The sequence below is a fragment of the Oryctolagus cuniculus genome, chromosome Y (genome assembly GCF_051225735.1).
Source record: "Oryctolagus cuniculus isolate XC-2025 breed Fujian yellow rabbit chromosome Y, ASM5122573v1, whole genome shotgun sequence".
In the NCBI taxonomy this organism is placed as follows: Eukaryota; Metazoa; Chordata; class Mammalia; order Lagomorpha; family Leporidae; genus Oryctolagus; species Oryctolagus cuniculus.
In genome coordinates, this window is record NC_142889.1 from 17,575,675 (window position 1) to 17,587,061 (window position 11,387).

Below are 11,387 nucleotides of genomic sequence, written 5' to 3' on the forward strand. Positions count from 1 at the left end.
TTTAAGTTACACATTACATTCAGGGCATTTCCTATTTCTATGTATAGAACAAGCATTGAAAACCAGGAACAGAAATAAAAGAATTGTTCATTGCTAGAAGATAGGTTGTGGATAATGTCTGAGTTGCACTGAAGAAGGGTGTCATAAAATTAGAAAAGTGACCTTAAATATGAAAACAATGGTGACTGTAAGAGAAACTAGGGAAAGAAAGAAAATAAGGGAAGGAGATGCTCATTTTTCAATTATTTTCTAAGAGAAAATTTTTAAAAAGTGTTTTGACTTTCATGGAAAAGGAATTTATTAGCCATAGATTTGTCAGCCAATGGTCTTTACCTAATCTTACCTCTTACTGTATAGCTCTTAGTTGATGACAGTGATGGAAAATTAATTAAAATCCCCTGACCTTTGGGCTTCAGATAACAAAGAAACAAACTAGATACAGAGAAGCTTTCATATAATTCTTCTAATTTCAATTAAACAATCTTTCACTGAATAACTTATTACAGTATGTATAGGAAATATTGACTTTCTAGAAGCATGTGAAGAAGTTAAATGAAAGCATAATTAAATTCTTTTTGCAAATGGAGAGAGAACTGCACATATTTTTTTAATGGATATATTCCAGTCATTTCTGACTGTATGTGTTTTTTGCAAAATCAAAAATGTTCAGGAAAATGTAAATTAAAGTTGAATACAGTGCTCAAAAGAATTAGAGTTTGAGGGAAGGCAATATGAGGATTCACTCTCTAAAGTCAGTGAAAAGGAAGTGTGTTGCAATTGTAAAAGCACAAGTGCCTCATGGATGGAAGAATATACTCATGATACTTCAGAAAACTAGACCTTTGGCTCACCCTTGGGAGTAAATTAAAAATCAATATCAAGACATATGTCCACAGAGCAACAGCAACAACAAACTTCAATATTTCTCTCAAAAATGTTTCAGGAACAGATTGCTCCAGAACAATATTTATAGCATTTTTCATAATAAATTTTATCATTTGGAAAATCTGAAAGTGAAGCTAAGAAACTTGTGTGATATCTATACTTAATGAACTGGGTAGATATACTTAGTTTCCTGTGTTAATATATGTGCTATGTAATGCAATATTCCACAGATTTATCAACTATTTTTAAAGTGTAAAATTATAATATAGAAGTGTTTTGTTAGATATTAACTAATATTTATTTTTTTGAAATTCAAAGAGGCAGAGAGACAGAGGCAGACAGATCTTTCCATTTGCTTGTTCACTCACCAGGTGCTTACAGATCCAAGCTAGCAGTGAGTCAGATCCAATGTAGGAGTCCAGAATCTCATTCAGGTCTTTGATGTCCTTGTAAGGGACCCAAACACTTGATTCATCACCACTGCCTCCTAGGGTACTCACCAATAGCAAGCTCCCCTTCCAGCGCCGATGTGTGGACTCAGAGCCCTGGACATCCCAACTCTCCCCGCTGTTGTCTGTGTGACATGCACTCCCCTTCCTCAGTATTAATACATTTAATAACTGAATTAAGGGGCCAGCTCTGTGGCTCAGGGATTAAAGCAACTGCCTGTAGTGCTGGCATCCCATATGGGCACCAGTTCAAGTCCTCGATGCTCCATTTCCAATCAAGCTCACTGATAATGTGCCTGGGAAAGCAGAGGAGGGTGGTCAAAGTCCTTGGGCCCCTACACCCATGTGGGGGCCCCAGAGGAAGCTCCTGGCTCCTGCATTTGGATCAGCTCAGCTCTGGCCATTGCAGCCATTTGGGTAAGGGACTAGGATGAAGATATCTCTCTCTCTGCCTCTCTGTAACTCTGCCTTCCAAATAAACAAATAAATCTTTAAAAAAATATTCAAATTGGGACTACTTTGAGTAGCTTAAAGTACACATGTAGAATGAAATTATTTGCCTGAGTATATACTTCAGGATAGTCTGCACCACAACCTGCTGGGAGAAATATATGGAGAGTTAAGAACATCCAAATACAGTTAAGAGTTAGGAAAGAGCTTGAATAGATATTTCTCAGAAGAAATACAAATAAATGGTCAATAAGCATGTTGAGAGATGCCAATATCACTTGTCATAAAGGAAATGCCTACCAAAATATACTGAGTGGGGAGGGTTGATGCCATGGTGTAGTGGGCCAAGCCTCCATCTGCAGTGCCAGCATCTCAGATGGGCATGGGTTCTAGTCCCGGCTGCTGCTCTTTCAATCCAGCTCTCTACTATGGCTTGGGAAAGCAGTGGAAGATGGACTAAGTCCTTGGGCCCCTGTACCCATGTGGGAGACCTGGAAGAAACTCCTGGCTCCTGGCCTCAGATCAGCCCAGCCTCAGCCATTGTGGCCATTTGGGGAGTGAACCAGTGGATAGAATACCTTTCTCTCTGTTTCTCCCTCTCTCTGTCTAAAACTCTATCTCTCAAATAAATAAATAAAATCTTAAAACATACACACACACACACACACACACAGGAATATCATCTTACTCCAAAAAGAAAAAAAAAGGGTGGGGGAGGGGCCTAGTAATAATGCAGATTTTTAAAAGTCATTATATATTGTTAATGGGAATGGAAATTAGTACAGGAATTATGGAAAACAGTATGGTCCTTTGTAAAAGAAAAAAACTAAAAATCAATCTACTATAACATATAACTATTCTATTCCAGGGTAAAAAGGAAATGAAATCAGCATAGCAAAGAACTACCCACACTACCATGTTGACTAAACACTACTGACAACAGCTAAGATAATACAGCCATAAAAGAATGAAATATTGTTTACTGCAAAATGAATGGAACTGGAGATCATTAAGTCAATGGAAATAAGCCAGATACAGGAAAAAAAAATGTTCTCTACATTAAACAATAATGGATCAAAATACAGGATAATGTGGTTGGTACTATATGCACCTTGAGTTAAGCTGTTCCTATAGCACCAGCATCCCACATGGATACTAATTCAAATCCTGGACATTCCACTTTACTTTATTTTAAAAAAGATCTATTTATTTACTTGAAAGGCAGAGGAAGACACACGCACACACACACACACACACACACACAGAAAGAGAGAGAGGTGTCTTCCATCTACTGATTTACTTCCAGAATGTCCACAATGGTAGGAGCTGGGTCAATCTGAAGCTAGGATCTTCTTTTGGGTCTCCCCTGTAGATGCCGAGGCCCAAGGACTTGGGCAATCTTCCACTGCTTTCCCAGGCCATCAGCAGAGAGCTGGATCAGAAGAGAAGCAGCTAGGACTCAAACAGCTGCCCATATGGGATGCTGGCACTGCAGGCAAAAGCTTTACCCAGTATGCCACAGCACCAGCCCTCTGGCTATTCCACTTTTGATCCAGCTCCCTGCTAATGGTTTGGGAAGGTAGTGGGAAAAGGCCAACATATTTGGGACCCTGCACCTATGTAGGAGACCAGATGAAGCTCCTGGATCCTGACTTCAATATGGCCCAGTCTTGGCCTTTATAGCCTTTTGGGGAGTGAACCAGCAGATGGAAGATCTCTCTTTCCCTCTCTCTTTATCTCTCTCTCTCTCTCTACAATTCTGCCTTTCAAATAAATAAAAAAACAGAATTATGATTACTAGAGACTGGGAAGAGTGAGGGCTCTGGGAAGAAGGAGTTTGAATAGCAATCACCAAAACAAAGTGAGACAGAAGTAACAAGTTCCAGAGTTTCATAACACAGTATGGTGCCTGTAGTTCACAATATGATGTTCTGTAAAAAGAGCTGGAAGAAAGGGGAAAAAAAGCACTGGAAGAGAGCAGCTGGTAAGACCTAAACACAAAGAAAAAGGTATTTAAAAGATAGTTCTCTGGTTTGTTCAAATCCTGTTGCGTGTATGTGTTCAAATCTAATATTATATAAGGAATACATGTTGGCTCAGTACTGTGATGTAGTGAGTAAACCCACCACCGGCAGTGCCAACATCCCATATGGGCACCAGTTCAAGTCCCAGATGCTCCACTTCTAATCCAGCTCTCTGCTATGGCCTGGGAAAGCAGTAGAAGGTGGCCCAAGTCCTGGGGCCCCTGTACCCATGGGAGATCTGGAATAAACTCCTGGCTCCTGGCTTCAGATTGGCACACCTCTGGCTGTTGCAGCCAATTGGGGATTTGATTCCTCCTTTTTATGTTTTTTTTTTTTAATTTATTTATTTGAAAGGCAGTAACAGAGAGGTAGAGGCAGGGAGAGAGAGAAAGAGAAGTGTTCTATCCACTGGTTCACTCCCCAAACAGCCTGGGACCATCAAAAGCCAGGAACCAGGAGCTTCTTCTGGGTCTCCCCTATGGGTGAAGGGGCCTAATGACTTGGGCCATCTTCTACTGCTTTCCCAAGCCACTGTAAGTGACTCTATTTGTGACTTGTCAACACTGGAGAGAGCTGGATCAGGAGTAGAGGAGCAGGGACTCAAACCCACGCCCATATGAGATGCCAGCACTGCAGGCAGGGGCTTTACCTGCTACACCACAGAACCAGCCCCTCATTGGTATCTTAACTGAAGACAGAAAATGGACTCCTCCAGAATCCTCAATTAAAATAGGAGAGGTGTGCGCTTTCACATAGTGGTAAGGAGGTCATTTTGAATGCCCTCCTCTCACCTTGGTGTGCTTGTACTTGAGTCCTGGCTCTACCCCAAATTCCAGGTTTCCACTACTGCATACACTGGAAGAAAGCAGAATACTCAAGTACTCAGGTCTTTGCTAACATGATCTGGAATATATAAGTTCCTCCATTCTGGCCAGGGCCATCTCCAGATCTTGCAGGCATCTGAAGAGTAAAACAAGAGGGTAGATCACTGTCTCTCGCTTACTGTGTGTCTGCGCTTTATAAATAAGATAAATGAATAAAACAATTTAAAAACAAAAGGCTGGAATTGTGGATAACTAACTTTGATTCCAGTATCTGATATCTGAACACCAGTTTGAGCCCTGGTGCTCAGCTTCTGATCCAGCTCCCTGGGAACATGGTCTAAGTCCTTTGGCCCCCATCACCTATATAGGAGACATAGATGGAGTTCTTAGCATCCCTGGCCATGGTGACTATTTGGAGAATGTACCAAGGAGATAGCCTTTCTCTCCCTCTGTCTCTGACTCTCCATCATTCAATTACATATTAATTATACTATATCAAAAGTATTTAAAATATCCATTGTCTAAATAAATCATTTAAAAGGTAGAGACTGACACATGAAAATTAAAATCGCGATCCAGCTTTTTGTTGTCTCCTGGAAAACCATTGAAATATAAAGACATACAGAGGAAATCTGAGGCCATTTTGGTTAAAGAACAACAAATTTCTTTGGCATAGGAGAAATAAAGAAGTCTGTTGTACAACATGGTGGCAATATTTAATCACAATATACTGTACTATGGCAAATAACAAAGAGATTAGATTTTAAGTGTCCTCATCATTAAAAAGAGGTATGTGACGTAATGAATGTGACAATTGATTAGATTTATTCGTTACCAGTGCATGAATATCTTTAAACATCATTTTATGTGCTGTATGTTCAATTCTGTCAACATAAAGTGAGTAAGTATGTATTTAAAAGGTCAACATGAAGGCATAGATGATTAAACATAAACATTCAGTCTATTATAACACCTTTACAATGATATCTGGAAATTGAATATTCATTTCAGACTAATTAGTGTTTAAATCAGAAAAATTACAAGTGAAGCAGCAGCCAGTCCTCCAAGAAGATATTACAATGAGTCTACCAAAGTACCTAACATCAAACTACATAAGAAAAAATAGAGCATCAAACTACATAAGAAAAAATGTACAGAACTCCAAGGAGAAATACATCCACCACTGGTAATCAGTATAAATAAATACAATAGTATACATGCTTAATCAGTGGCTTTTAGCAGTTAGCAATATGCAATCATACAGAAATATCAATTAACAGTGGATGGAGAAAATAAATAAGGTCACCCCAAGTGTTGGCAAGTCACAAATAAGTAAACACATGAAAAGTTAGACAGTTAATCCATCTACTGTATCAGCTCTTCCTACAGAATCAGAATTTAATAATATTTTCCCATTATTTTAAATAATTTACCATAAACTAGCACTTGAGAAACATGAACCAGGAGATACTGTCAGGGCCAGCATTGTGGCAAAGCAGGTAAAAATTTTGTCTGCAACACCAGCACTAGCATCCCATATGGGCACCAGTTCGAGACCTGGCTGCTCCACTTCTGATTAGCGCCCTGCTAATGTGCCTGAGAAAGAAGCAGAAGATGGCCCCACTGCCTGTGTCCCTGCACTCACATGGGAGACTAAGAAGCTCCTGACTCCTGCCTCTGACCTGACTCAACCCCAGCCATTGCAGGCATTTGAGGAGTCAATCAGCAGATGGAACATCTATTTCTCTCCCTTTGTCTCTCCCTTTCTGTCTATAACTCTGTCTTTCAAATAAGTAAATCTTGAAAAAAGAAAAAGAAAGGTGGGGCTGGCAGGGTGGTACAGTGGGTTAATGGCCTGGCCTAAAGCGCCGGCATCCCTAATGGGTGTCAGTTCAAGACCCAGCTGCTATGCTTCCTGTCCAGCTCTCTGCTATGGCCGGGGAAAGCAGTAGAAGATGGCCCAAGTACTTGAACCCCTGTACCCACGTGGGAGACTCGGAAGAAGGTCCTAGCTCCTGGCTTCGGATCGGCACAGCTCCAGGGGTTGCAGCCATCTGGGGCGTAACCATCAGATGGAAGACCTCTTTCTCTTTCTCTGCCTCTGTGTAACTCTAACTTTCAAATAAATAAATAAATCTTAAAAAATGTATTGTCAGCAATGTAAAAAAATTAATTTCATATTATTCAAGTCACATGTAGTGAAAGCACTAAATGAATTGGCAGAATCACACCCTCAGACTGTGGTATGCGTGGATGAAACTGAGGCAAAAGAAAAAAGGAGGGGGGAGGGGCTGTGGCATAGAGGGCTAAGCGCTATTTGCATTGCTAGCATCACCTGTAACCTTTGGTTCAAGTCCTGGACGTTACACTTCTGATCCAGCTCCCTGCTAATGTGCCTGGGAAATCAGTATAAGATGGCCCATCTTAACCACTGCTTTTTTTTTATTTTTTACACTGTGGTGTCAGGTAGGCATTCTTTGTTTCCCTGTCATATGTAACATAAATAATATATATGTTCTCAGATATAAAATAAGTCTTTTAAAGAGTGACAGAATTTTCTTGTAGAAAAAATATTAATAATAATATTTTACCTGAAGCTGAATGAAATGTGACATAGGTTAAATACTTGGTAGTACCATGAACTTCAGAGGACAGTTGGCATTTGGCAACGTGGAAGATCTAGATATTTAGAGACTTTTTTTTTTTGCCAGGCTTAATGCTTCCCATGAACACAGTTTATCCCCCTCAATCTAATGGAAAAATTTAATCCCAATTTTAGAAATTAACAGGTGGGACCTCATAGGTGATGACTAAGACAAATCCATTCACGTGATGAATGGGGTAATGGGGTCACCTCCCGGAGGCTCTGTTCTGTTAGATACCTTGTATTGGCCTCCCTGCTCTCCCTTTATTTGGCCACGTGGTCTCTGTGCTACCCCAGGCCTCTGCCACAAGACCATCACCAGAGGCTGCCTTGGAACTTCAGAGAAAAACCACAAGGCAAATACTATTTCTAATAACTTACCCAGTCTATGATACTGGGTTATTATCAACAGAAAGGAGACTCAGGTTCCCAGGAAGAACTGCACTGACCGGACTGGTTACCAACATGAAACCCTGTTTCCAACTCAGAAGAATCAGGTCACCCCGGGGCAGAAAGGTGGCACAGAGGACCCCAGGTCACAACCCCCCCCCACACACACAAAGGCTAGATGGAAAGTCTGGAGTCTAAGGACCCTCCTAGCACAGAGGACCCCCAGATCACAGCCCCCACACACACAAAGACCATATGGAAAGTCTGGAGTCTAAGGACCCTCCTGTCCTTTGCACACATTTGGGGAAGATGCAAGACTTGAGAACTGAGCCAAAGCCACGGACTGCAGTGATGGGAGGAGATGCCCAGGGCCCAGCTGCTGGCCCAGCTCAGAGGGAACTGGGCCCACACTCACCATTTTCCAGCTGTGAGGCATCTGGTTGTCCTAAGAACTCGGTAACGACCCTAACGATCGAAGCTCACAGAGAGGCAAAGCGGAGCCGCCTGGAGCCACCACCAGAAACAGCACCGGGAAGCGGAGAATGGCGGTTCTCAGAAGGAAGACGCATGCGCAGTGCTCCCCAGGTGAGGCTGAAGGAACGGATCATTCACACAGCCAGTGAGCATGCGCGATGAAAGAGAAGACGCAGCCAATCAGTGTCGCCTGTGGTAGGAGGGCGCTCTATGGGGATTGTGGTGTCTTGGGAAACTAAGGGTTGTGGCTTGAGCGCACAGCTGCGGCTGACTCGGATTCTTTGGATGGATACTCCCAACAGTAGGTGGTGCTGTCACCTCCTGACGAGCTCCCCTCTTGAGATAGCTCCTTCCTCCGTTTTCTCTGATCCTGCTAGGCTCTTGTGACTTCTTAAGGTGAGTTATACTTGACAAATATTTACTGGATTCTGGGTCTTTCCTTTATATATTTTTTCAGGGAGTTTATTTAAGATTTTTTAATACCGACTTGAAGACTACTCGATTCATCATTCGTTGCCTCGTTTCTCTTACATTCATTTCCTACTCTATATTTTGTTCCTTAAAATTGTTTTCTATTTGTTTCTTGGTGGTGTGTAGTAACACCCCTGAAGATAGGTATTGGGCCGGCGCCGTGGCTCAATAGGCTAATCCTCCACCTTGCGGCGCCGGCACACCGGGTTCTAGTCCCGGTCGGGGCGCCGGATTCTGTCCCGGTTGCCCCTCTTCCAGGCCAGCTCTCTGCTATGGCCAGGGAGTGCAGTGGAGGATGGCCCAGGTGCTTGGGCCCTGCACCCCATGGGAGACCAGGAAAAGCACCTGGATCCTGGCTCCTGCCATCGGATCAGCGCGGTGCGCCGGCTGCAGCGGCGGCCATTGGAGGGTGAACCAACGGCAAAGGAAGACCTTTCTCTCTCTGTCTCTCTCTCTCACTGTCCACTCTGCCTGTCAAAAATAAAAAAAATAAATAAATAAAAAAGATAGGTATTGTTGTATCCAGTAATAGTGCTTAATTCTTTTTTAATAAAACTTTTATTTATTTAATTATTTGAAAGATAGAGCTATAGACAGGCTGAGACAGAGAGGGGTCTTCCATCCCCTGCTGCACTCCCCAGATGGCCACAATGGCTGGAGTTGCACCAATCAAAAGCCAGGAATCAAGAGTTTCTTCCAGGTCTCCCACACAGGAGCCATCTTCTGCTTTCCCAGGCCATGGCAGAGAGCTGTACTGGAAGTGAAGCAGTGCCCATATGGGATGTCTGCACTGCAGGTGGTGGCTTTATCCATTGCACCACAGCGTCAACCCCAATGCTTGATTCTCTTATCAGCTTGTTTTTAATTTGATTGTATCTGATTATCTCTATGTATAATAGTGTCATATTTTAAAGATTTATTTATTTGAAAAGCTGAGTTGCACAGAGAGAGAAGGAGAGGGAGAGAGAGAGAGAGAGAGAGAAAGAGAGAGAGAGGTATTCCATCCACTGGTTTACTCCCCAATTGGCTGCAACAGCCAGAGCTGCACTGATCCAAATCCAGGATCCAGGAGCTTCTTCCAGGGCTCCCACATGGGTGCAGGGGCCCACGGACTTGGGCCATCTTCTGCTGCCTTCCCAGGCCATAGCAGAGAGCTGGATTGAAAGTGGAGCAGCCAGGACTCAAACCAGTGCCCATATGGGGTGTCTGCACTGCAGGCAGTGGCTTTACCTGCTATGCCTCAGCACCAGCCCCAACAGTGTCATTCTTGTATAGAAAGTTGTGCCACGGCTCACTAGGTTAATCCTCCACCTGCAGTGCCGGCATCTGGGGTTCTAGTCCCAGTTGGGGCACTGGGTTCTGTCCCAGTTGCTCCTCTTCCAGTCCAGCTCTCTGCTGTGGCCCAGGAAGGCAGTGGAGGGTGGCCCAAATCCTTGGGCCTTGCACTTGCATGGGAGACCAGGAGAAGCACCTGGCTCCTGGCTTTGGATCAACACGGTGTGCTGGCCACAGTGGCCATTGAGGATGAACCAACGGTAAAAGGAAGACCTTTCTCTCTCTCTCTCACTGTCCACTCTGCCTGTCAAAAAAAGAAAGAGAAATTTAGTTGCTTGGGAGACAGCGCTGTGGCATAATGGGTAAAGACTCTACCTGCAGTGCTGGCACCCCTTATGGGTGCCAGTTTGAGTCCCAGTTGCTCCACTCCCAATATAGCTCTCTGCTATAACCTAGGAAAGCAGTAGAAGATGGTCCAAGTCCTGAGCCCCTGCAACATGTGGGAGACCTGGAAGAAGCTCCTGGCTCCTGGCTTCAGATCTGTGCAGCTCCAGCCATTGTGGCTATTTGGGGAGTGAGTCAGCAGATATAAGATTGATCTCTCTGTCTCCCTTTCTGCCTCTGTTTCTCTGTAACTCTGCCTTTCAAATAAAATAACTCTCAAAAAAAAAGGTCACTTATCTGTTTCTTGTTTAGTTTCATTTATTACAACTTCAAAACAATATTAAGGAGAGATAGTGAGAGGACACAGCCTTGCCAGGTGTGTGGGAGCCCAAGAAAGCATCTTTAAATGTTCTGTGTTTATTATACTGTTTGTTATAGATCTATTGTAGAAATTTTAACCATAATAAGAGAATAGCTACTTTTGTTTTTTAACATTTATTTATTTATTTATTTATTTGAAAGAGGTACAGAGAGAAATATTGATTTTCCATCTTCTAGTTCACTGCCCCAAATGGCTGTAGCAACATGGACTGGGACAGGCTGAAGCCAGTAGCCAAGAGCTTCTAGGTCTCCCAAGTGGGTGCAGGAGCCCAAATACTTTGGTCATTCTCTGCTGCTTTCCCAGGTGCATTAGCAGGGAGCTGGATCAGAAGCAGAGCAGCTGCATCCATATGGGATGCTAGCACTGCAGACAACTGCTTAATCTGCTGTGCCATGTTGGTGGCCCTAAGAATTGTTCTTTTTTTCTCTTCTGCTAACAGTTTTTTTTTTTTTTTTTTGCTGGATGCTTAATTTTATTAAATACATTTTAACATTTAATTCAGATGATCATGTTATTTTCTTGTGTTTTTCATCCACATGATTTATTTTGGAATGCTAATTACTTTTGCATTTTGTGGTATATTTTACTTGTTACATATCTATTATGTTTTCATATTTGGTTAAATAAAATGTTTTTCTCAAAATATGTATATCTGCCTTTATAAAAAGTGATATTTTATTCTACCTTTTTATTTATTTTTTTATTTAGGATTGTTTTTGCATTTTATGAATATTT

General features: G+C 42.4%; 1 protein-coding gene across 4 annotated transcripts in view; it reads right to left on the bottom strand.

Annotated features, from left to right (window-relative positions):
• Positions 1–8,534, bottom strand: part of LOC149119304 (uncharacterized) — a 38,337-nt gene extending 29,803 nt beyond the window's left edge. For 3 of the 4 annotated variants that reach the window (XM_089325050.1, XM_089325051.1, XM_089325048.1), the window contains exon 1: positions 8,082–8,534. The gene's annotated coding sequence lies outside the window, so the exon portion shown is untranslated. The remainder of the gene's footprint in view (positions 1–8,081) is intronic. The other variant, XR_016228594.1, reaches the window with a different exon arrangement.
• Positions 8,535–11,387: the final 2,853 nt, after the last annotated feature.